Source organism: Myodes glareolus, chromosome 18 (genome assembly GCF_982192425.1).
Source record: "Myodes glareolus chromosome 18, mMyoGla1.1, whole genome shotgun sequence".
Taxonomy (NCBI): domain Eukaryota; kingdom Metazoa; phylum Chordata; class Mammalia; order Rodentia; family Cricetidae; genus Myodes; species Myodes glareolus.
The window spans coordinates 65734335-65757737 of NC_142043.1; positions in this window are offsets into that span (position 1 = coordinate 65734335).

Below are 23403 nucleotides of genomic sequence, written 5' to 3' on the forward strand. Positions count from 1 at the left end.
AAAGAGAACCCGAGTTCATATCCCACCTCGCTCCAGGGGAACTGACACCCTCTTCTGGCTTCTGTGGGTACTACACTCTCGTGTGTGTGTGTGTGTGTGTGTGTGTGTGTGTGTGTGTGTGCGTGCGCACGCGCACACACACACCAATAGTAATTTTTGTTTTGTTTTGTTTTTTTCAAGTCAAGGTTTCTCTTTGTATCTTTGACTGTCCTGGAATTCATTTTGTAGATCAGGCTGGTCTCGAACTCACAGAGATCCACCTGCCTCTGCCTCCCGAGTGCTGGGATTAAAGGCGTGCAAACACGCACAGCCTCCCAAAGATGACAACTCTCATCTTCTAGTCCTCCTGGATTTATTTTTCACTATAACACTATCTTCAAGTTGGGCATGGTGGTGCAATGCCTTTAATCCTAGCACTCAGGAGGAAGAGACAGGTGGAGGCCAATCTGGTCTATGTAGCAAGTTCCAGGACAGCCAAGGCAGGACAACCAGAGACCCAGTCTCAATAAAACCACACAAGGAAAAAAAGATTATATGACTCATTTATTATTCATATATTTATTTTTGTTTTTGCTGAGCCAGACCTCACTATGTTCTGGGTGTCCTCGAACCTCTGCTGAGTCTGTCCCTAATGGCTGGAATCATGTCTTACTGACTTCCCCTTTGAGAATGTGCATTCCAAGGTGGGGTGGCTAGAGACGCCTGGAGTTGCCAACACCAAGTTCAGCGCCTACCATACAACAGGTACTTAGGAAATACTTGTCGGTCAAACAAAGGAACTCTGAATTCTGGGTGACTGGCAGGCTATGCCCTGGGCACCAGGGAGGAGGGAGTGCACTTGGAAGGACTCTGTGCCCGTCGAGGATGCCTGCTTAGCTGGTTCCAGTGGCAGGGGCACAGGTCCCTGACAGCCAGGTGAGTTCTGGGTGAATCACCCCTAATGATCCGGTGAGGGCCACGCCAAGCTGCTTCCCACACAGGCAGCCGACAGGTCACTGCCTGTCCCCAGGAACTCCTCCGTGTGGAGTGAGCAGGACCCTGGGCTGGGGTGGAAGAAGTGTCCGCCTTTTGTTAGACCTCACCCATTCCTGAGTTCTGAGTCGTTCCCCTGGCTCCTCCACCCAGCTGAGCCTTGGCCCTGAGACCTCTCTAAAAGGAGTTTCACTCCATTCGTCCTGTGCCCATCCCAGGCACGGCCTGTTTGTCAGCTGTTCCAGACGGTCCCTAAGATGGCAGGGGAAAGAGAGCAGGCCCTCGGAGCCCCAAGTAGCTCGACAAAGACTCAGTCAGCCCGAGCTCGACACAAGGCTGGGTAAGAGCAGCTGGGCTACTTGGCCTTCTGAGCAGAGTAGGGGAAGCTCCACAGCCATGTTAGCCTTGACCCATTGTCAGAGGGCCCTTCCCAGTCCTGTGACCGACTGGGAAAGGGAGTCACGGCCCCATCTGTGGCATGGGGTGAAGCCTCCTGCCCTGTTGGGTGAGATTCTGGGTACACACAGGGAAGAATGTAAGTGGGCAGCCGGGCCTCCTTCCTCATACGGAAAAGATGTGAACCATGTGACAATCCCCTGAGGAGGAAACTGGCCAGGCCACATCCCTGAGTGAACTTGGCCAGGGTACCAGTCCTTCTTCATCTCACCTGGGGTGTTTAAGGATCTGCACCCCAGAAACCAAGTAGCCCAACTCCCTCAACATGCTGTACTGTACCCTCTACACATCTATAGCCTTTGAGGTCTTTGGCTGCCTGGGAAGACTGGCGTGGTGGAGCTGCAAGGGAGAGGAGACAGGATTCCTCCTTCAGGGAGTCCCGGTTAGGACTAACATGATCATAACAGGGACACACAGACACACACACGCACACAGACACATACATGCACAGACACATACACACACATGCACGTGCACACACATGCACACACGGACACGCACACACAGACATGCACACAGACACAGACATGCACACAGACACACAGACACAGACATGCACACAGACACACACACACAGACACAGACATGCACACAGACACACACACAGACACACGCACACACGCACAAACCTGTGGGTCCCTTAGGGACCCAGGAATGGGAACGATTCTCCGGAACCTGTGGTTATAGTCAGGTGGCTCTGTGCCTTGCTGACCTACATCTGCCACTCAACCGCTCCCCAGTCACCGGATATGGCCGGCAGCACAGGTATGGTCATGCCCATTTTATGGATGACACAATTGAGGCTGAGAGAGGTCAGGCGACTCACCCACAGCTTCACTATTGTAAGTGGCAGGTTTCTCCTCCCTGTGGCCACGTGTACAAGCCAACCCTGCCTCCGCATCTGTGAGCTGGACCAGAACCTTCAGGGGAAACCACAGGTGATGATCCATTCGCCAGTGAGCTCACTGTGGACCAGACAACGGCAGACTCCTGGGTCCGGCAGATAACTAACCTTTGGAGTCCTACATCCACAGGGGCTTTCTCTTAACACATGGCTGGGCGTAAGGGGGGGAAGGTCACAAGTGCTATCTGTGGGGGAATGGACAGGGAGGCCCCGGCCCTTTCCAAGACAAGAGTCTGGAATTTTGTTTGTTTGTTTGTTTTCGGTTTTTGGAGACAGGGCTTCTCTGTAGCTTTGAAGCCTGTACTGGAACTAGTTCTTGTAGACCAGGCTGGCCTCAAACTCACAGAGATCCACCTGCCTCTACCTCCCAAGTGCTGGGATTCAAGGCATGTGCCACCACCGCGAGTCTGAGATGTTTTTCAATGACCTTTGAGCAGGAAGCCCTGCATATATTGGAGGAAGCATGCCAGGTGGGGAGTCACATATGTGCAGAGGCCCTGGGGTAGGAATGAGGGTAGCAGTGTTCTGGGGTGGGGGTAAGGAAGGGGGAAGCAGAAGGAAGCTGGGGAGACCCATCTTGGGGATCATAGTGAGGTATTTTACCTAGTGAGCCTAGAGACACAAGAGGCTGAGAACTGAGAATTGACCTGAGCCAGCCTGAGGGGTTTCAGCTATGTATGTTTTGTTTTAGAGACAAGGTCTTACTATGTACACCAGGATGGCCTCAAACTCAGATAGACCTGCCTCTTCCCCGAGGTCTGAGCCTAAGGGCAGTACCATCACACGAGGCTTGTGTTTTTAGTGGGTGGGTATATGTGTGTGCGTGCATGCATGCATGCATGTGTGTCTGCGTGCACACACATGGAGGACAGAAGACAACCTTGCGAGCCATTCTCAGGAACACCAACCACTTTCCTTTGAGTCAGGATCTCTCATTGGTTGACTAGTTCAGACTGGCTGACCAATGGGTCCCAAGAATTCTGATGTTCCCACCCCAGCTTGCTGTCACAAGCATGTGCCACCATGCCTAACATTTTTATGTGAGTCCCGAGTATGCAACTCGGATCTCCACGCTTAAAGGCATGCAGTACATAGACTGTCTCCCAGCCCTTGTTTAGCCTGACCTCAAACACTATGCAGTCAAGAATGGCCCTGAATTCCTGAGCTTTCTGCCTCATCTGTCAAGTATTAGGGTGATAGGTGTGTGCCTCCACGCTCAGTCTTCTCTTTTTGGACAGGATTTCTCTCTAGCCCAGGCTGGCCTCCAACTCATAGTAACCCTCCCGTCTCCCAGGTTCTGAGATTACAGGCGTGAGCCTCTATGCCCAACTCATTTTTGTCTTGCTTTGAGACTTGATATCCTTATGCTGCAGGCCTGGAACTTGCCAGATAAGCCAGGCTGGCCTCAAGCTTACAGCACTGCAACTACAGGCTCTCCCTTGCCTCCTCCGCGCCCTGTTTCCTGGCTGGGCTTTGGGGACTCTCCTGGCAGAGGAGCTGCTAAGGAGACAAGGGATGGAGATGGAGAAGGGCTACCAAGTTTGCTGCGTAAGAGGTGGGGTGGTAAGCGGGGTGGTGGAGGTACATACTTTAATCTCAGCATTTGGGAGGCAGAGGCAGGCGTATCTCTGTGAGTTCGGGGCCAGCGTGGTTTACAGAGTGAGTTCCAGGACGGGCTCCAAAGCCACAGAAAAACCCTGTCTTGAAAAACAAAAACAAAAGGTGGGCTGGGAGATAGCTCAGGGCTGTAAATTGGTGTCCTATTTGTCGGCAGAATTGGACAGGGAACAGGAAGGATGACAGTGCTGAGCAACCTTGGCTTCCTGCACAGGAGGCAGCGCAGCCTAGCTCAGGATGTTTGCCTTGCAAGGCACCCTTAGGCCTCCGTGGATCTCACAGGCCATGAGTTGGTCTCCAGGGTTTGAAGCCACTTGGGCCTAGCAAGCTGCTGTCACTGCCCCCCATGACACCACCAACCTGCAGCAACCTCTTCAGATAGCTGTTTGTTTAAACACACAGAGTATTCAAAGTCTCCTGCCCTTTGACCCAGCGAGACCCTTTCTAGGAAGTTCCCTGGGGCGAGCCTTCTGAAAAGCAAGGCAGCACTTAAGGTCCTCTCCCCAGGGCTACGTAGAGACGCTAAATAAATAAATAATGAGCCTGCGAGACCACAGCAGAAGGGGTGTAAATCCCAGGGACACTTTCTCCTACCTTACTGTGGGTTACTGTGTGGGCCTTAACCTCTGTTAACCTCTGTTCTCCTACGTATTTTACTGTCAAAGGTCCGTGGTCACTCTACAAGGACAAGTGGATTTAATGTCCTGTGCTAGGCAGAATAGCTTTGTATGTTATTACCAGGTGGTACCCTCCTGTGGTCCCAGTACCCAGGAGGCAGAGGCAGGAGGATCACATATTTGAGGGCAGCTTGATCTACAGAGCAAATTCCAGGGCAGCCACGGATACTAAGTGAGACCTTGTCTCAAAAGTACCCCAAAAAGGGCTGGCAAGATAGCTCAGCGGGTAAGGGAACTTGCCGCCGCCAAGTCAAATGGCCTGAGCTCCATCCCCGCAACCCACAGGGTGGAACAAGAGAACCAACTCCAGCCTGCAAGTTGTTTGCTGACCACCAACACGCTCCCTTCCATAAATAGTATATATATATATATAACAAACACCCGCCCCCATGGGTGGGCCTGGGCAGGGAGGTCAGCTGGTAGGGTGCTTAGCTCACTAGCACGCATGAAGCCCCTGTGCCTAGTGAACCAGCACAGCGGTGGTGAATGCCGGGGACCCCAGCATTTAGGAAGGAGGTGGTTGCCAGAGAGTGGGAAGCTGGAGGCTAGTCTCGTGGCTGGAGACTGTGTTTCCAAGAAATTCCAGTGACTGGTTTGAGGTGCTAATGTCCTTTCCTCCTCCTTCCTTTCTCTCTTTCTTTTTCCTTTCCCTCCCCCCTCTTTCTTCCTTTCTTCTCTCTTTTCTTTCCCTCCCTCTTTCTTCCTTTCTCTCTTTCTCTCTCTCCCCCTCCCCCGCCCTTTCTTCTTCTCTGAGTTAGGCTGATGGCCCTGTGGCGGCCTTGCCCTATTTTTATGATGTTCTGTTTAAAGTCTAATATTGAAAAGGGAAAGGAAAGAGAAAGGAAACGTGAATTCCCAGAATCAGAGGCCCAGCAGAGGCCAGGCTGAGAGAGGGAACTGACCCACCCGTCCGTTCCTGGGAAAGACTGCAGCCACGTGGATCGAGGAGGCCGGGTGTCTGGGCCAGCGCCTGGGTCCACCTCTTCCCTGCAGGGCCTGCAGGGGGCGGGGCTGGCCATGCTGACAGATGTGGCGGGAAAGAGTGATGGACCCTCCTTCTCCATTTCCTTCCGCCTAGGCCCCTGGCGGAGGGGGAGGTGTCTCCTCCCCAAGGACCCCTGAAGCCTTGGGGTGTGCCCATCTGTCTCCTCTGCCTCTATCCCCTCCTCGCTCGCGGCGGCTGTTTTTTTTCCTGGTGCAACCCGCGCTTCCTGGGACTGTTAGTCTCTTGGGATTCTCACCGGGCTCGCCGGAATCGCAGCGTGAGAGCCACCCAGAAACTGGACGGAAACACAAACTCACACACTCCACCGCAGATCCCGCCAGCCTGCAACTTGGGAGGTGGAACTGCTCAGATGTATTCGAAAAAGCCAGACAGCCCCCCCCCCCATTTTTTGCTTTAAATTTTATTTATGTGTATTTATTTATTTGTATATGTGTATGTGCACCACAAGCAAGCAGGAGCCATTGGAGGTCAGAAGAGGGTATTGGGTCCCCTGGGATCGGAGTTACAGTTATTGTTAGGCAGCACGTGGGTACTAGGACCTGAGCCAGGGTCCTCTATAAGAACTCTTAAGTGCTGCTGGGTGATGGTGGCAGCGTGCACCTTCAATTCCAGCTCTCAGGAGGCAGGGGCAGACGGAGCTCTGTGAGTTTGAGGCCAGCCTGGTCTACAGAGCGAGTTCCATGATTGGCTCCATAGCTACTGGGAAACCCTGTCTCGAAAAGCGAAACAAACAAAAAAATAAAAAGAACTCTAAGTGCTTTTAAGCACAGAAGCAGCCTCTCCCCACCCATATAGCTCAGGCTAACCCTGAACTCCCAATGACCCCCACCCCAGCCTTCATCTGCCTCCACCTCCTTAGGGATTACAGGCACATTCAAGAGCCCCTGCCCCACGATAGAATGCCACTGTGTGCAACCTCACATTATGAGTTCTTCTTCTATTATTATTGTTGTTGTTGTTGTTACTAGCAGCAGCAGCAGCAGCAGCAGCAGCAGCAGCAGCAGCAGCAACAGCAGCAGCTCGGGTGTGTGGAGGTCAGAATTGACTGGGTTCTTTCCTTCCACTTTTGTGGGTTCTGGGGGTTGAACTCAGGTGATCAAGCTTGCCCACTGCACCATCTCACTGGCCCATGGCCCCTCTTAACAAGAAAACCTGCTCAGAGAATCTAAGAGACTTACTCCAGGTCACACAGCCATGCAGAGGCAGCGGTTGGACTCCGAGGCCATTTTAAAACCCCTGCGCTCAGAGTTGCCAGGACTCAAGCGGTCCTGTGTGTCCCCTCAGGTCTGGCTTTACACCTCTGGGTTGCTTGATAAGCAAACCAGAATGACTACCCAGGAGCCCCAGGCAGACCAGGTCCCCTGTGGGCTCTATGCTTGCTCTGGTCCTTCCTTTCTGACAACCAGTGCGAGACTTAAGGCTGGACCAAGCTGGCAGAGGCGGCACACAGCACCACCTGCTGGCCAGAGAACAGCATTGCTGATGTTGGGGAACAACGAACGGACCCAGACCCCCACACTCAGGAGCACTAAGGCAGGTGACCACGTGGCTTCCTTGGGAGCACGCAGGTGTTCACGTCCACTGGTGGCTGCCTGATCCTGTTGGCACGTGGCACTCTCAGCCCCAAGGCCTCGTAAATAGCAGTACAGTCTTCCATTTATCTGCGTAGTTCCTCTTCAGTGCAGAGACGAGCTAGGCAAACACAAGCTGTCAAAGTGATGGCCACGTGATCTCAAGGTGAAATGAAATGGGCTGAGACTGGAAATCCACCTACAAAAGGGACCTTTTTTTTTTTTTTTTTTTTTTTTTTGGTTTTTAACGCTGGTCTTGCTGGTCTCTAACTCCCTAGAGCTGAGGAGGATGACCTTGAACTCCCGATCTTTCTGCTTCTGCCCACCAAGGGCTGCTAGGATTTGAAGTGTGCAGTCACAGAATCTGGCGTTGTGTGTGGTCTGCTGTGTGCTCACGTGCTACGTGTCATGCACGGTACCTGCACGGCAGTCGAAGGACAATTTGCTAGGGGAGTGGGTTCTCTTCCACTCCAGAGAGCAAACTGAGGTCGCCAGGCTCAGCAGCAAATGCCTTAAAACCCGGTGCCACCTCACCACCTCCAGCTGTTTGTTCATTACACAGGGACTTACTATATAACCCAAGCTGGCCACAGACTCCTTGCTGGTCCTCCTGCCTCAGCATCCCAAGTGCTGGGAAGACAGGCATACCCGAATGGGGCTCTTGCCATGGGTCTTGTACTGCCTGCAGGCTGGCTTTTCCCAACTTCCCTTGTCCCGAAGCTAGAAGCTAAGGATTGAGAAGCCCTTGGGGGGCAGCCTTCGTTAGATATGATTGTTTATAGCACACCCCATCCCAGCTGTAGCAGCCCCCTCCCTGCATGAGTCTGGGTTGGGGAGTCCCTGATCCGCAGATAGAAGTCCATGTCCCCTCTAGAATGCAGAGCAAAGGGCAGCCGCTGTTGAGTCCCCGTGTACCTGGCACATGCCCTCTCTCCATCAACATCCAAGATCACTTTGGGGTGTACGCTATACCAAAACCCAGCTTCGTGTCCTCACTAGGAACCCCAGTTCTGGCTGGCATGGCTGGACTTTCACACGGGGTCGGGAGCTAAGGCTGACAGGATCCCAGCTGGTGGAGGCAGGATGGCAGCCATGAGCAGCTGGGGTGGGGGTACAATGAAGCCCCCAAGAAGTGGTGGCATCTTCAAAGGTGAAGATGGCGACTGGTCTGCAGAGGCTCTCTGCCCCCTGCCCCCCCCCCCCCCGCTTTCCCCCCACTTCCCCCTGTCCCCCCTCTCTGCCCCCCCCCCACCCTGCCTGTGGTTTTCCTCAGCACCGAGGTGGTAATGATTTCCCAGAAGCCCTATGAGGACTTTCCTGTTAGGGGAGTCCAAGTTCCTCCTTCTGGGGAAGGGGAAGTGGTAGGTTTCTCCTAAGGGTTTTCAGTTTCATTCTAAGAAACTCAAGTGTTGAAGGAAGAGAAATTCGACTTCAGGGGTTTTCCCAGCAGGCTCTAACTGAAGCTCATTTGCTGGACCTCGTGGACGGCCTGCACTAGAGGAAGTGAGCTGTGTGCCCCGGGGCCCTTCCAGATCCTCAGGTCCCCTCAACACACACAGGAGCCAGTGCAGGAGTCCTGCCCCCTTCTCAGGGCATCCTGCACCCTCCAAGCCAAACTGCAGACTCTGGGCTCTGCTGACAAAGAAATCTCTAATCAAAGCCAAGAAGTGACAGGTGACTTCCTCTAGATTCTGGTCCCAGCCGAGAATCACAGGTGACTGAAGATCAGAGGTACAGGCTCTCCCCACCACTGGTTTTGCGTTTTCGTTTTGTTTTTGAGAGAAGGTCTCAGGTATTTGGCCTCAAACTCACTTTGCAACCGAGGATGACTGAAGCCCCGAACCTCCTGCCTTCGCGTCTGTGTGTGCCGGATTACAGGTGTGGGCCACCACATCTCATTTTCTCCAGTGCTGAGGTCGAACTCAGGGCTTCCTGTGTGTAGGAATCACTCTGCCAGCGGAGCTGCACAGTCCCCATCCGGAGGCATGCAATCTTTTTTTTTTTAAAGATTTATTTATGTATATGAGTGTTCTATTTGCATGTGTGCCTGCATAACAGAGGGCATCAGATCCCACTATAAATATTAGGGAGCCACCGTGTGGGTGTCAGAAATTGAACTCAGGACCTCTGCTCTTAACCGCGGAGCCACCTCTCCAGTCCCCCAGGGTACATAATCTTAAGAGAGTTCACCTGGGCGTGCTCTCAATGGCCGCCATAGACTGTGGGTACTGACAGTGTGCCAAGAACATGGAACCGATTTCCTCCTCTAATCCCCACGACATGTCCAGGAAGACAGATACAGTCACTATCTCCACAGCCAGGAGCCGGTCCGCAGGAGGAGGCTCTTCCCTCTACAGGCTTGGTCTGGAAAGTTTGCTCTGCTCTCCTGAGCTTGCAGCCAGCTGCGGGGAAGGAGCCAACACTCCAGCTGTGGACACCCCCACCCCGGGGCACTTCAGACTTGTCACCTTTTCTGTTCCCATCTCACGACATCATTTTTGGGGTTTCTGCTGTGCCAACACATGTTTTGATGACAGTTGGGGATTCCCCCCAACCACGCTGCCCTTCTCTTTAAAAACATTTGCCTGAAGGTCACCAGCTGTGTGACTCACGTTGTGGCAGCGAGAGCATGCACAGCTGTGGCGGTGGGGGGTTAAATCTGAATTTCACATAAACAGCTTTGGGGACACCTTATGCCATAGGCATTACTCTTTGTCTTTTCTTTTTGGAATTCATAGTTAACTAATGTCCTGCTTTGTCTTTTAAGTAGGCAACTTTTTGCACTCAGCACCTGGGGCAAAGAGCAGGGGACCCCCACACATACATTCCCACTCTCCAGGCCTCCACAAAGCTCTGTGTGGAGACTCCTGCTCCTGGGACCTTTCCTAGGGCGGCCAAGATCTCTGGTTCTAGCCCAGGTCCCAATCTCAGGTATGGCTTGGGAGCTCAGTGGCTGCACTTCAGGCTGCTCAGCTCTACAATGGGAGGAGTCTAGGACTCTGATACAGACAGTGAACCACCAGACCTGGGGTTTTTCTGTCCTGGTGGAAAGTCAGCTGGAAATCACACTCCCCCTTCCCTGCAGTTCCACAAACAGATTGGGGTGTCGTCACTGGTCCCCGTGTGCTTTGGTGGGGTTCCCCTCCAGTATATACTGGAACTTCTTTGGAAGAGGCTTTAAGGATATTCCATAACTGAATCTCTGGTCTCAACACCCCAGGCCATGGAGTGTTTCAAAGGTCCATAGCCTCAGCAGGGGATGAGGCTATTTTTTTCTAATTTTCCAAATTAGAAAAGCATATGATATGGCCAGGTGGTGGTGGCGCATACCTTTGACCCCAGCACTCAGGAGACAGAGGCAGGTGGATCTCCATGAGTTCCAGGCCAGGTTGTTCTACAGAGTTCCAGGATGCTTGGGGTACACAAAGATTGCAAAAAAAAAAAAAAAAAAAAAAAAAAAAAAACCAAAAAAAGTATACGGTAACTGTTTGTAGCTCTAGTTGGCGGTGTGAACCTGGGAGGAGGAGCCTAAAAACCAGCCGGACTAAAGTCTCATGCAACAGGGAGCTTTAGTCAGCACAACAGACAGTTTATACTCTGAGGGTCAGGAGTCACATGAGTACAAAAATCCAGTCACACGCATGGTGGGCAAGCGGCACGTGGCAAAAACATGATTTTCCAGGGAGGCATTGAAACAAACAACAGCCAGCTGCAATGAATAATCTGAAGGGAGCTCGCTCCCATCCGCTGCACCTGAGAGGGTCACGGAAGCGCATTCCAAGGACAAGTCTGTGGTTTTGAAGAAACTGAGGTCCCAAGGCAGTTAACTTGGGGTTAAAGGTGGTGGTAGCACACGCCTTTAATCCTGGCACTCAAGAGTCAGGCAGATCTCTGTGAGTTTGAGGCCAGCTTGGTCTACAAGAGCTAGTTCCAGGACAACTAGGGCTGCACAGAGAAACCCTATCCTGAAAAAGCCTAAAAAAAAGAGGGGTTGATCTGCCCACTGAGACAGCGTACCTGAACTAATGGGAGCTCACCAAAGCTGGCAGGACTGGGACTGAACGAGCATGGGATCAAACTGGACCCTCTGAATGTGGCTGACAATGGGGGCAGACTGAGAAGCCAATGATAATGGCACTGGGATTTGTCTCTACTGCAAGTACTGGCTTTTTGGGATCCTAGTCTATTTGGATGTACACCTTCCTAAGCCTGAATGGAGGGGGGAGGGCCTTGGACTTCCCACATGGCAAGGTACCGTGCCCTCTCTTAGGACTGGAGGGGGAGGGGGAGCAGGAGGGAAATGGGAGGAGGGGAGGAAGTGGAAATTTTGATTCCTATTATTTATAAAGTAATAAAAAAAGAAAACGCCTAAAAAAAGAATTTTCTTGAATAACTCCAATCTTGGATCACGTTGCAATAGTAAGAACAGAATTATCTGAGTAGTGGTGGCGCACACCTTTAATCCCAGCACTCGGGAGGCAGAGGCAGGCGGATCTCTGTGAGTTCGAGGTCAGCCTGGTCTACAAGAGCTAGTTCCAGGACAGGCTCTAAAGCTACAGAGAAACCCTGTCTCAAAAAACAAAAAACAAACAACCAAAAAAGAATGGACTTATTAAATATCCATTCAATTCTAACTGCATAATTACAGGTCAACTTGGTTATGTAAATTATCACGATGTGGGTGCATTTGAATACAGGGCCCACTGAAGCATAGTGAGCATTTGCTCAGACCCTTCACTATGCCTGGCAGCTATCCAGGAGATCTGGGGACCAATCTTCCACCTTCTAGTCTGCTGCTGACCAGGAGTGGTGATGGTCAAAGGGTGACTCTCAGCTGCGGGAAATCTCTGGACTGAGGGGCAGGAAGGCCCTCTGAGAGGGTATTACGCAGACCAAAGCAGATCCCACACAGGCCCTGGATAGGGGACTGGGGAACATGGCAGGCACCTCAGAGACAGGCACAATTCTACTCAGGAGATTGGGTTGGAGGACACATCAGGGCTGAGACCTGGGTCTCCTGGCAGATTAGGGTAATGGGTGAGCATTTTTAGACTTCTGCCTGTGAGTCAGCCACTAACCTGAAATCTTTGGAGGAATTGCCCTGGTGTTGGCAGAGGTTTCTGTCCTACCTGGTCCAGTAGTTGTTCAGTCCCAAAGAGACACACAGAGGCCTATATTAATTATAAACTGCTTGGCCTATTAGCTCAGGCTTTCTCATTAACTAACTCTTACATCTTACATTAACCCATAATTCTTGTCTGTATCAGCCACCTGGCTTGGTACCTTTATCAGCGAGGCATTCTCACCTCGCTTCCTCTGTGTCTGGGTGACAACTGCATGCTGAGACTTTCCTCTTTCCAGAATTCTCCTGTTCTGGTTGTCCCGCCTTTACTTCCTGCCTGACTACTGGCCAATCATCATTTTATTAAACCAGTACAAGTGACAAATCTTTCCAGGGTACAAGACCATTGTCTCACAGCACCCAGGAATTCGGGGGACCCAAGGCCCATAATCACTACCATTATGTACATTAGCAATTAACTGAAGATCACATCTTTGCTTTGTTTTGGACAATGTGCATTCAGTGTTATTCAGGATACAAATGAAAGTGTTTCTAAGACTCTGACACCCATCTTTTTTTTTGTTTAGAGACGGTCTCCTCCAGCCCAGGCTGGCCTATCATGCTCAGTTCGTGAACAGTCAAATAACAGCTTGCAGGGGCTGCTTCTCAAGGGCCATTTTGCTGGCTCCTGAATTCTTTTTTTTTATATTTATTTATTTATTATGTATACAATATTTTGTCTGTATATCTGCAGGCCAGAAGAGGGCACCAGACATCATTACATGTGGTTGCTGGGAATTGAACTCAGGACCTTTGGAAGAACAGGCAATGCTCTTAACCACTGAGCCATCTCTCTAGCACCCTGGCCCCCTGAATTCTTAAACTTCTAATGTTTGCTTTTTTTTTTTTTTTTTTTTTACAAAGGAGCACATGCTTATTGTTGAAGAAAGAAAGAAAAAAAAACCAAAAATGCAGAGAGATGGGAGAGAAGAAGCCTTCCGAACGTTTGGTTTCTGGTCCTGTCTGTAAATGTCTCCCTCTTCACTTCCATCTCTGCTGATAGAATTAAACTGACTTAAAAGATAAGATTATGGGCTGAGTTTCACAACCTCTGGGCAACCACTAAATTGTGTTCACTTTGAAGGACACGACACGGTTTCCTCTGGAGCCGGGTATTGCTGTGGCAGACGTGGAATGCCAAGGCAGAACGAGCTCGTGTATTTTTTTTTACCCGTCCCCCACCCCAAGACTATGTAGCCAAGGATGACCTTGTCTCTTGTCTCTCCGATGCTGGGATTACAGGTGTGTGACACTGTTTGACTGTAATCAGCATGTTTTCTTTTCCTTTTTTCTTTGAGACAGGATGGCTTCAAACAAGTGGCAATCTTCCTGCCTCAGTTTCCTCAGTGCTAGAATTGCAGGCACGAGACAACATGGCCCAACTCAAGTTCACGTGCTTTCTGTTGTTGGATGATAGGTCCCTTTCCCTTTTGCCAGACATCAGATGAGGCTTTGACAGCTCCCTATTTGTCTAACCCTTCACCAAGATAATTTACTTAGACTCCTAGGGGTGGAATTTCTGTGTTGAAGACAAAGCACTATTAACATATTTTAGCCTCATTTAACTTATGTTGGAGGGTGTTTTTATTATTTTTTTAAAAATTTAAAATTAATTAATTTATTTATTATGTATATTATTTATATGTCTGCCCGCATACAAAGGATTGTAACCTTCTTGACTTGAGTGCTAGGAACTGAATGTATGTCCCCTGGGTGACCAGCAAGTGCTCTTAACTGCTGAGCTGTCTTCCTGGGCTGTTATTTTGATTTTTGTGAGGCAGAATCTCACAATGGCCTCAAAATCTGGATCCTCCTGTCTCAGTCTTCTGAATGCTGCATTAAAAGCAGGTACCACCACAATCAACGATTTTTATTTTTCATGTATTTACTTATTTTTATTATTTCATTTATTCAGTTAATTTTAAGTGAGAAAGAGCTGGGATAAGAGTGTGGCGGTCAAACGACAACTTGCAGGAATTAACTCTCTTCTTCCACCATGTGGGTTCTGGGGGTTGAATCATATCATTGGACTTGATGCCCGAACCCTGACCCACTGACACATCACACCACCACCCTTTTTGAGATAGGGTCTAACACAGACTGGCCTCAGACCCAAATAGCCTTGATTCTCCTCCACCCCACGAGGGCTGGGATGACAGGTACCATCCATATTCAGCTTTCCTTCCTCTGTCCAGGATTTTGTCACACGAGAGATGTCCTTGTGGGCTTGAGCAGTAAGTGTATCAGTTGCGTGCAGCTGTGTAACAAACACCTGGGGACTTAGTGACTTACAACAAGACGGGGTTAGTTCTTTTAGGGCTGAGGGTTGGTGGCTGGTCTCATGAGTGCGGTTGCAAGGCTCCCAGCAGCGATTCCTGGGCCCCTAGTGGTCTTTCAGGCTGGTAGACTTTCAAAAGGGCAAACACAAGAGCTTGGCCTCAGAAGCAGAACACCATCACTTGTCATGGATCTTATTGGTCAGAGCAAGTGACAAGGAGCCCCCCAATTCAAGGAAGGTTAAAATGGTCCTGCTTGACTCCAGCATTGCAAAGAGACCAGGGCACAGGCATGACATTCTACTGGGGACCCCTTTGGTCACAATTCTCCCCAAGGATATGTGTAAAGTCACTGGCGTACATCTGCCCCACGCTGACGCAGATATGCCCCACTGTGATGCCGCACGCCACAAGCCAATGCCCTATGTCCCACGCTGATGCAGCATGCTCGGCACTGACACAGCATGCCCCGCACATGCCCTGGCTGAGACCGTCCAAAGCTGACCTCATACTCAGCTTTGACTCCAGCGCTCCGGTGTCTCTCTGCTGCCTCCTCGCCGGGCTCCTTGGCCTGTTCGGCCCAGCTTCAGAGCCGATTGGCAGGCTGCGGCTCCAGCTCTGGCTTTGCTGATGACTGGAGGAAGGGATTTGGACCCTCCACGCTCCTTCCCACTTCTCCCAGGCCCCTTTCCGATTCCCAGAACTCATAGCCCGAACCCCAGCCCTTGGCTTCCCTTTGGCAAACCTGCTCTGTCCTCCCCAAGGAGGAAACCCCAGCGGTACCAGAGTGCCAGCACCAATTTCCCAAGAAAAACTGCACAATGCGCTTTTGTATGGTTTCAGTCTTTCCTTTTTGTTTCTTCTTTTTTCTTTTTCTCTTTCTTTCTTTTTTTTTTTCAATGCTGGGAAATAAGCCTAGGGCTCCACACATGTGAGGCAAGCTCTCTATCATTGATCTACATTCCCAGCCTGTGTTTTCTCGTTTTAAAATCTATTTATAATTTGTTTTGAGATGGGGTCTCATTGTGCAGCTCTGGCTAGCCTGAAGCTCTCAGCACTTAGAACAGGTTGGCCTTGAACTCACAGAGAGATCCACTTCCTTCTGCCTCCTGATTGTTTTGATTAAAAGTGCACTCTATGCACATGCCCCCCCCACATGCATATGCACACACAATTTATTTTTAATATACAATTAATTTTGGGAGAATTTCATACATGCATACAATGTGTCATTTTTGTCATACTTTCTTTTTTGAGAGAGGCTCTCATGTAGCCCCGATTGATCTTGAATTTCTGATCTGCTCCTACCTCTTAAGTGCTGGGATCATAGTCCTGAGCCAACACACTTGGCAAAAGAAGAAAATGCATTAAAAATATTTAGAACATTTGGGGGATGAAGATGGCTTGCTAAGAATATTCCCAGAGGCCACGGCATGGAGGTATCCATCTTTAGTCTCTGTACTTGGGAGGCAGGTGGATCTCTGTGAGTTTGAAGCCAGACTGGTCTATGTAGCAACTTTCAGGCCAGCCATGGCTACATAGTGAGACCCTGTCATCTCTCCTGTCCCCATCAAGAAAGAGTATTAACTGCTCTCTCAGAGGAGCGGAGTAAGCCTCCTTCTGTCCTCTGTAGATACCGGCACTCATGTGCATACATATACACAAATGAAATAAATCTTGGAAGCAAGAAAGACTGGGTCACTGACAAGGCTCAGCACGTAAAAGTACCTGCCACCAAGCATGGTGACTTGAATTTGATCCCCAGGACCCAGGAGCTGGTTCTCTGACCTCACACACACGCATGCGTGCGCACACACACAAAATCATAAAAAAAAGATCTATGTCCTCAATCTGTCTTCGCAGAATGTTGCATGTTGGGAGAGACCAAGCGACCTCTTTTTCTTCTTTCTTTTGCATGTCTGTGTGTGTGTTCAAGTGCACATGTGTGTGGTACGTGTGTATGTATGTGCAATGTGCCTTCAGAGCCAGAAGCCAGCCCCAGGTGTGCCTCAGGACCCATCCACTTTGATTTGGCCTGGAGCTCGCAGATTGGACCAGGCTGACTGACAGAGAGGCCCAGAAGCTGCTGGTCCTGCTTCCCCAGTGCAGAGACTGCACGTGTGCCAGCTGGCTTTTCCCTAGCATCCAGAGTGGACTCCTGTAACTCAGGCCCTCGTGTTTGCACAGGAAGCTCTTTGCCTTTGAGCTCCCTCCCCAGACACTGCACCCTTCCCCTCCTCTAAAATCTAGTCTTAAAAGTCATCTGATGGTGGTGGTGCACACCTTTAATCCCAGCCCTCGGGAGGCAGAGCCAGGCAGATCTTTGTGAATTTGGGGACAGCCTGACTCACAGAGGGAATTCCAAGCCAATCAGGGTGGTTACACAGAGAAACCCCAGAGAAACTAAAATACAGAACAAAACAGAAAATCAATCAATTACTTATTTTGAAACAGTGTCTCACAGTGTATCTCCTGGCTAGACTGGAATTTGCTACATAAATCAGGTTAGTCCCCAACTCACAGAATCTCTAGTCTCTGCGTCCTCACTGGCCTGTGCCATCTTGTCCTGCCTCCTGATTTTGAGTCTGGCTTGCATATATCCCAGGAGGTCAGGAATGGCTTTGAACCTCTATACTCCCACCACACACATCCAGTTTTTGCAGGGCTGGGATGAAAGCCTGGGTCAACGGTGTAGTATCGTACGTTGAGGCCAGGCTCCTCTTGCCAGGGCTGGACCATAGAGGGCACAGGGGCAGTGGACAGCAGGAGTCCTTGCCTGTGCTGTCAGAGAAAAGAAAGCACCTGTGAGGAAAGTCCCAGGGGTGAGGAATCCAAATCCAAACCACGGTGTGGGGGCATGGATAAGGAAAAAGCCATAGACACAGCCTGGCATGTATGTATGCATGGCTGTCATCCCTGCACGTGGGAGGTGGAGGAGAAAGGAATAAGAGTTCAAGGTCATCCTTGGCTACAGCCCGGGCTGCATGAGACCCCTGACTCAAAACATAAAACACAGCAACAAAGTCTAGTGATATAGCTCAGTTGGCAGAGTGCTGTTGAAGGGTCTACCCCCGGCACTGCCTGGCCCGAATGTGGTGGCACATGCCTATAATCCAGCCCTTTAGAGGCTGGGGCAGGAGAATAAGATGCTCAAGGTCATCCTCTGCTGTATAAAAGTTCCAGGACAGCTGGGGCTGCTGGAGACACTGACTAGAAAACAGGCATGCGGCTGGAGAGATGGTTCAGCTGTCAACAGGGCTTGCTGCTTTTCCAGAGGACCGGAATTTGGTTCCTAGCACTCACAATGGGCAGCTTGCAGCCCTCTGGAACAGCTCCAGAGAATCTGAGGCCCTTTTCTGGCCTCATTGGGTACTTAAAGGTACTTAAAGGCACACACACACATAAAAATAAATAAAACTGAAGTCTCTCTCTCTCTCTCTCTTTTTTAAAGATTTATTTATTATGTATACAGTGTTCCACCTGCAGGCCAGAAAAGGGCACCAGATCTCATTACAGATGGTTATGAGCCACCATGTGGTTGCTGGGAATTGAACTCAGGACCTTTGGTAGAGCAGCCAGTGCTCTTAACCACTGAGCCATCTCTCCAGCTCCAAACTGAAGTCTTAAAAACAATATACCTGGGGGGCTGGAGAGATGGTTCAGCAGTTAAGAGCATTGCCTGCTCTTCCAAAGGTCCTGAATTCAATTCCCAGCAACCACATGGTGGCTCATAACTATCTGTAATGAGGTCTGGTGTCCTCTTCTGTTCTGTAGGCAGAATATTGTATACATAATAAGTAAATAAATATTAAAAAAACAAAAAACAATATACCCGAATACTTGGGAGGCAGAGGCAGGAAGATATTCTGTGAGTTTCAGGTCAGCCTGGTCTAAAGAGTTAAGTTTCAGAATAGCCAAGGGAACACAGAGAAACCCTATCTCAAAAAACTAAAAAGAAAAAAAGAAAAACAAAAAACCAACCCTACAGAAAACGCAGAGACTCAAGGAGGGAAAGGCTCAGCTCCACCCAGCTTGTGACAACAGACATGGGGTGACCGGCAGAGGCCAGGGTCGGGTCAGGAGCAGAGGCGGAGTCTGTCCTAGTCTGCCCACCTTGGCCTTCAACCTCCAAGAGTGTCCCCATCTGCCAAGGCCCACATCCAGCTGGCAGCCTGCCTGGGCACATGGAGAGCAGGAGAGGATGGGGGAGGTGCCTTGGCCACCTAAGCAGTGAGTGGTGTTCAGGTAAACTCAGGCCATGGCTGGCGACTTCCTGGGTCTCTTAAGAAAGCCCCCTCCCTCCTTGTCCTGTGCTCTGTGTGTGCTGGTAACAGTTTGACATTGACTCTTGGATGGGGGTTGGGGTCAGAGGGACTGATTTGTCAACATGTGTGTTTGCTAATTCCCATGGTGTAACTGCACCCGTGGGGGCCAGTGTCAAAAGCAGTCCCAGGGGAGGCCAAGCGGGCAAGAGGTGAGGGCAAAAGGGTGGGATCATGGGCAGTTAGGGGGCTTCGTTCTGATTCCCCCTTCTCTTGTGATCTCAAACACATATTTCACCCCCCGACTTCTGGTCACCCCAACAGAAGACAGAGAACACCTGCCATGTAGTCAGAAGACCCAACAGGACATGCAAGGATTTGTGTTTCCTTCCTTTCTTGCTTTTCCTTCCTTCTTCTGTTGTTTTGAAGATATCTTATTTACACGCATGTGTGGATGCATACCATGTATGTGCAGGCCTCTGGAGGTCAGAAGAGGGCACCAGGTCCCCTGAGGACCGAAGTTATAGGTGGTTGGTGAGTTACCCAGTATGTGTGCTGGAACCTAACCCAGGTCCTCTGAAAAGGTAACAAGTGCTCTTTACCACTGAGCTGTCTCTAGCCAGCCCCTTGTTTTGAGTTAGGATCTCATGCAGCCTGGTTAGCCCCGGGCTAGCTACAACGGTCAGATTGACCCTCAGCTCCTGACGTCCCCACCTCTACATCTCAGTGCTGGGATTATAGGCATCCCGCCATGCCTGGTTTAAGGTGTGTTGGGGATCAAACACGCACACACGCTGGGCAAACCCTCAGCCCCGCCGTACTTCCAAGCTCTTGCTGTCTGTTAACCTCTGGGAACCAAAGGTGAATTAAAGAGTGGGTGCTGGGGTAGCTGACAGACATGGAAACCCTATGACATCATCAAAGGAGTGACAGCATCAGTGAGCATGAGGCCACTGTTGTCGTGGCTGAGCCACACACGGCATGCTGCCATTCCCTGATCTTCAGGGAGGATGGACCTTGTGCCTGGTACTGGAGCTCCAAGGACTCTGCCCTCCAGAAACCTGAACCCACATTTTAAGAGACAAGCTAATCAGACAAACAGAAAACAGACTAAACAGCACTGATGTCGGGGTGATAGTTACAGATAAGCAAAGTCAAAGGGCAGTGTAGGAAAGGACCCTGGAGGGTGGCCAGGGAGATTCCTGAAGACGGCCACTGAAGCAAAGGCCTGAGTCAGCCAGGGATGTATGGAGAAGCCCCAGTTGAAGGAGCAACAGGTGCAAAGGCTCTGAGGTGCACCTGGGAGTCTTGGTCACGGAGATTATTTTCTGAGAGGAGACAGGGGGGGCTAGATCACGAAGGGCCTGGTGGCCCACAAAGAGGATCGTCCATCAGATAAACTCCTAACCCGATGCCACTGCAGATGGAAGCTGCCTCCTACACACGTGTCTTGGTTACTTTTCTATTGCTGTGATTTTTTAAAAAAAAAAGGCCAAACATGTTATAGAAGGAAGGGTTTATTTGGGTTTACGGTTCCAGAGAGTCCATGAGCATCCCAGCCAGGAAGCAGAGCAGCAGGCAGGCAAGGAGGAAGGAGCAGCAGAGAGATCACACCTCTAACCATAACGGAGAGTGAACTGGGCATGGCAAGAGGCTTTCGAGAACTCGAAGTCCAGCGACACACTTCCTCCAGCAAGGTTGCAACTTCTAAGCCTCCCCAGTGTCACCAACTGGGGACCAAGTATTCAAGTGCCTGGTCTATGGGAGACATCTTAGGTAAACCACAACAACACCGTTGTAGAGAGAATGATTTATGTGACCAAGCATGGCATTAGCCCCAATACTTAGGAGACAAAGGCTGGTGGATCTCTGGGTTCAAAGCCAGCCTGAGCTACATGGAAAGTTCCAGGCTACCTAGTGTGTCCCTGTCAGGAAAGAAAAAGAGTATTTATGCAGAGCATGGGCATCAAGACCCATGTGAGAGCCAGGGGAGTTTTAACCAGAGATGGCATGGCCTAGGGTAGCATGGTGGAACATGGGCCAGGCTTTCCCTTTGGAATCCATGCCGAAGGCGGAGGCAGTCGGGCTTAGGGCTAGACGGAATTATTCTGAGAATGCGCTGATCTGGCTCTGTTGGTGGAGTTACCTGATACACAGGATCCTTGGGTTCCAGCACTGCATACATGATACATGGCACAGGTAGAGACAGGAGGGTCAGAAGTTGCAGATCATTAACTTCAGGCAGGATACAAGAGACCTCTAAAAAAGGGAGGGAGGCTGGAGAGGAGGACCAGCACTTAAGTGCAGGTATGGCTCTTCCAGGGGACTTGGGCTTGGTTCCCAGCACCCACGTCAGACAGCTCACAGCCATCTATAAGTGGAGTTCCAGGGGATCCGACGCCCTCGTCTGGCCTCTGCCACACTTGCATGGACATGATACAAATACAGCTATACACGTAAATAAAAATAAATAAAACCTTAATTAAAAAATAATAATTAAAAAGTTCAGGGGATGCTCACATGCCTATCAGCCAAGGCTATGTACATATTCGATCAGTGGCCACCCTCCTCCAGAGATGTCTTGCCCTAGAGGACATTAGGTGGCAGGGCTGTGCCATGGGCTGGACACCACCTCCTGGGAGATGCTGCCCCCTAGTGGTGGCTGGGTGTGACTCGGAAACAGTCCCTGAATGACCTTAGACCAGTCAAGCTGCCTTTCCTGGCCTCTCCCAGGCCAGGTGTGGGTACTCACTGGTGCCAACAGACTGGTTTGGAGCTGAGGGTGTGGCTCCAGCTGGAAAGATGATCACGTCCAGAAGGAAAGGGTGAAGGGAGCCAGAAGTCTTGAGTGCCGATGGCAGGATCCGGCCCTTGGACTGAAGAATAATGTACCAGAGGAGGGTCATAGAGGCAAGCTTTCTCCAGGCTCTGGCATATGACCACAATCCCTTCATCAAGGTCTCCTGCCAGGGGATCCTCGCATCCAGGTCCTTCCCAGCTTTCATTATGTGGGTGCTGGGAACGGAACCCAGGTCCTCTGCAACAACAATTAGTGTTCCCAACTGCTGAGCCATCTCTGCAATTCTAAGATCGTGTATGTGTGTGTGTGTGTGTGTGTGTGTGTGTGTGTGTGTGTGTGTGTGTGAATGCAGGTGCCTTTGGAGGCCAGAAGGTTCTGGATCCCCTGAAGTTGTAGCTACAGTTAGCTGCCTGCTGTAGGCCCTGGGATCCCAACCCAGGTCCTCTAAGATCAGCAAACGCCCTTCCCTGCTGAGCCATCTCTCCGGCCCCTAAGTTAATTTTAAAATCAGTATAAAGAATGGGTTCCGCCGTAGATTTCTGCTTGCATTTTACTTTCCCCTTCCTCTGCTCTCTTCCTGTTCTTCTTTCCATGCCGATTCCCCTCCCACCTCTTTCCATTTTCATATCTCACGTGTGCGCCCCCCTTTCTTCCCCTCAAGACCTTCTTCCCATCTCTTGGTTCCCTTTCTAGTTTTAAGACCTAAATTCCCCTACATATATATACATATTCATACATTTTAAAATTCAGGTCCCATGAATGAGAGGAAACATGCTGTGTTTGTCTTTCTGAGTCTGGCTTATTTGGCTTAAGGCAGTAACTTTCATCCATTTTTATGCAAATATCATGACTCCATTGTTCTTCATCATTGCATGAAATTCCACTGTGCATATATGTACAACACATTTTCTGTATCATTCTTCTGTTGATGGACATGGCAACTGGTTCTGTCTTCTGATGACTGTAGACACTGCAGCAGGACACACAGATGTGCAGGTACCTCTGTGGCATATTGACTTTGTTAGAGTGTGTGGCCAGAAAGTGGCACATCTGGGCTGCATAGTAGTTCTATTTCAGTGTCTGAGGAACTTCCATCCTGATTTGCACAGTGGCTGCTCCAGTTCACCTTCTCCCCAGGTAGATGGATTCTTTATTATTATTAATTATTATTGTGTATACAGTGTTCTGACTGCATATATGCCAATATGCCAGAAGAGGGCACCAGACCTCATTACAGATGGTTGTGAGTCACCATGTGGTTGCTGGGAATTGAACTCAGGTCCTCTGGAAGAATAGTCAGTGCTCTTAACCTCTGAGCCATCTCCCCAGTGCCGAACAGATTCTTCTTTCCTCACATCTTAGATGCATTTTTTTTTTGAGACAGCATCTCACTATGTAGCTCTGGCTGACCTCAAACTCACAGAGATCCACCTGCCTCTGCCTCCCCACAGAGGTGGTCCCCACACCCAGCACAGACCGTCTTCTCAAGATGAACATATTTAGACTTCCAGTTTTGACATCAGGGAAGTAGCGTATGGTTAGCACTTGTGACATCTGGCAAACTCTGCTTTGCACTCGTGGGCTCTGCCACGCCAGTTCCCCCCCTGAAAGATCAGCTGCCTGGGGGCTCGACTGTGGCTGTGTCTCTAATGAGTTTGACTCTTGGAAGATGTTCCGCGTTTGTTGAATGAATGAGCACAGGGATGAGCTTCTGGCCAGCCTGGTGCTCAGAGGGATGAT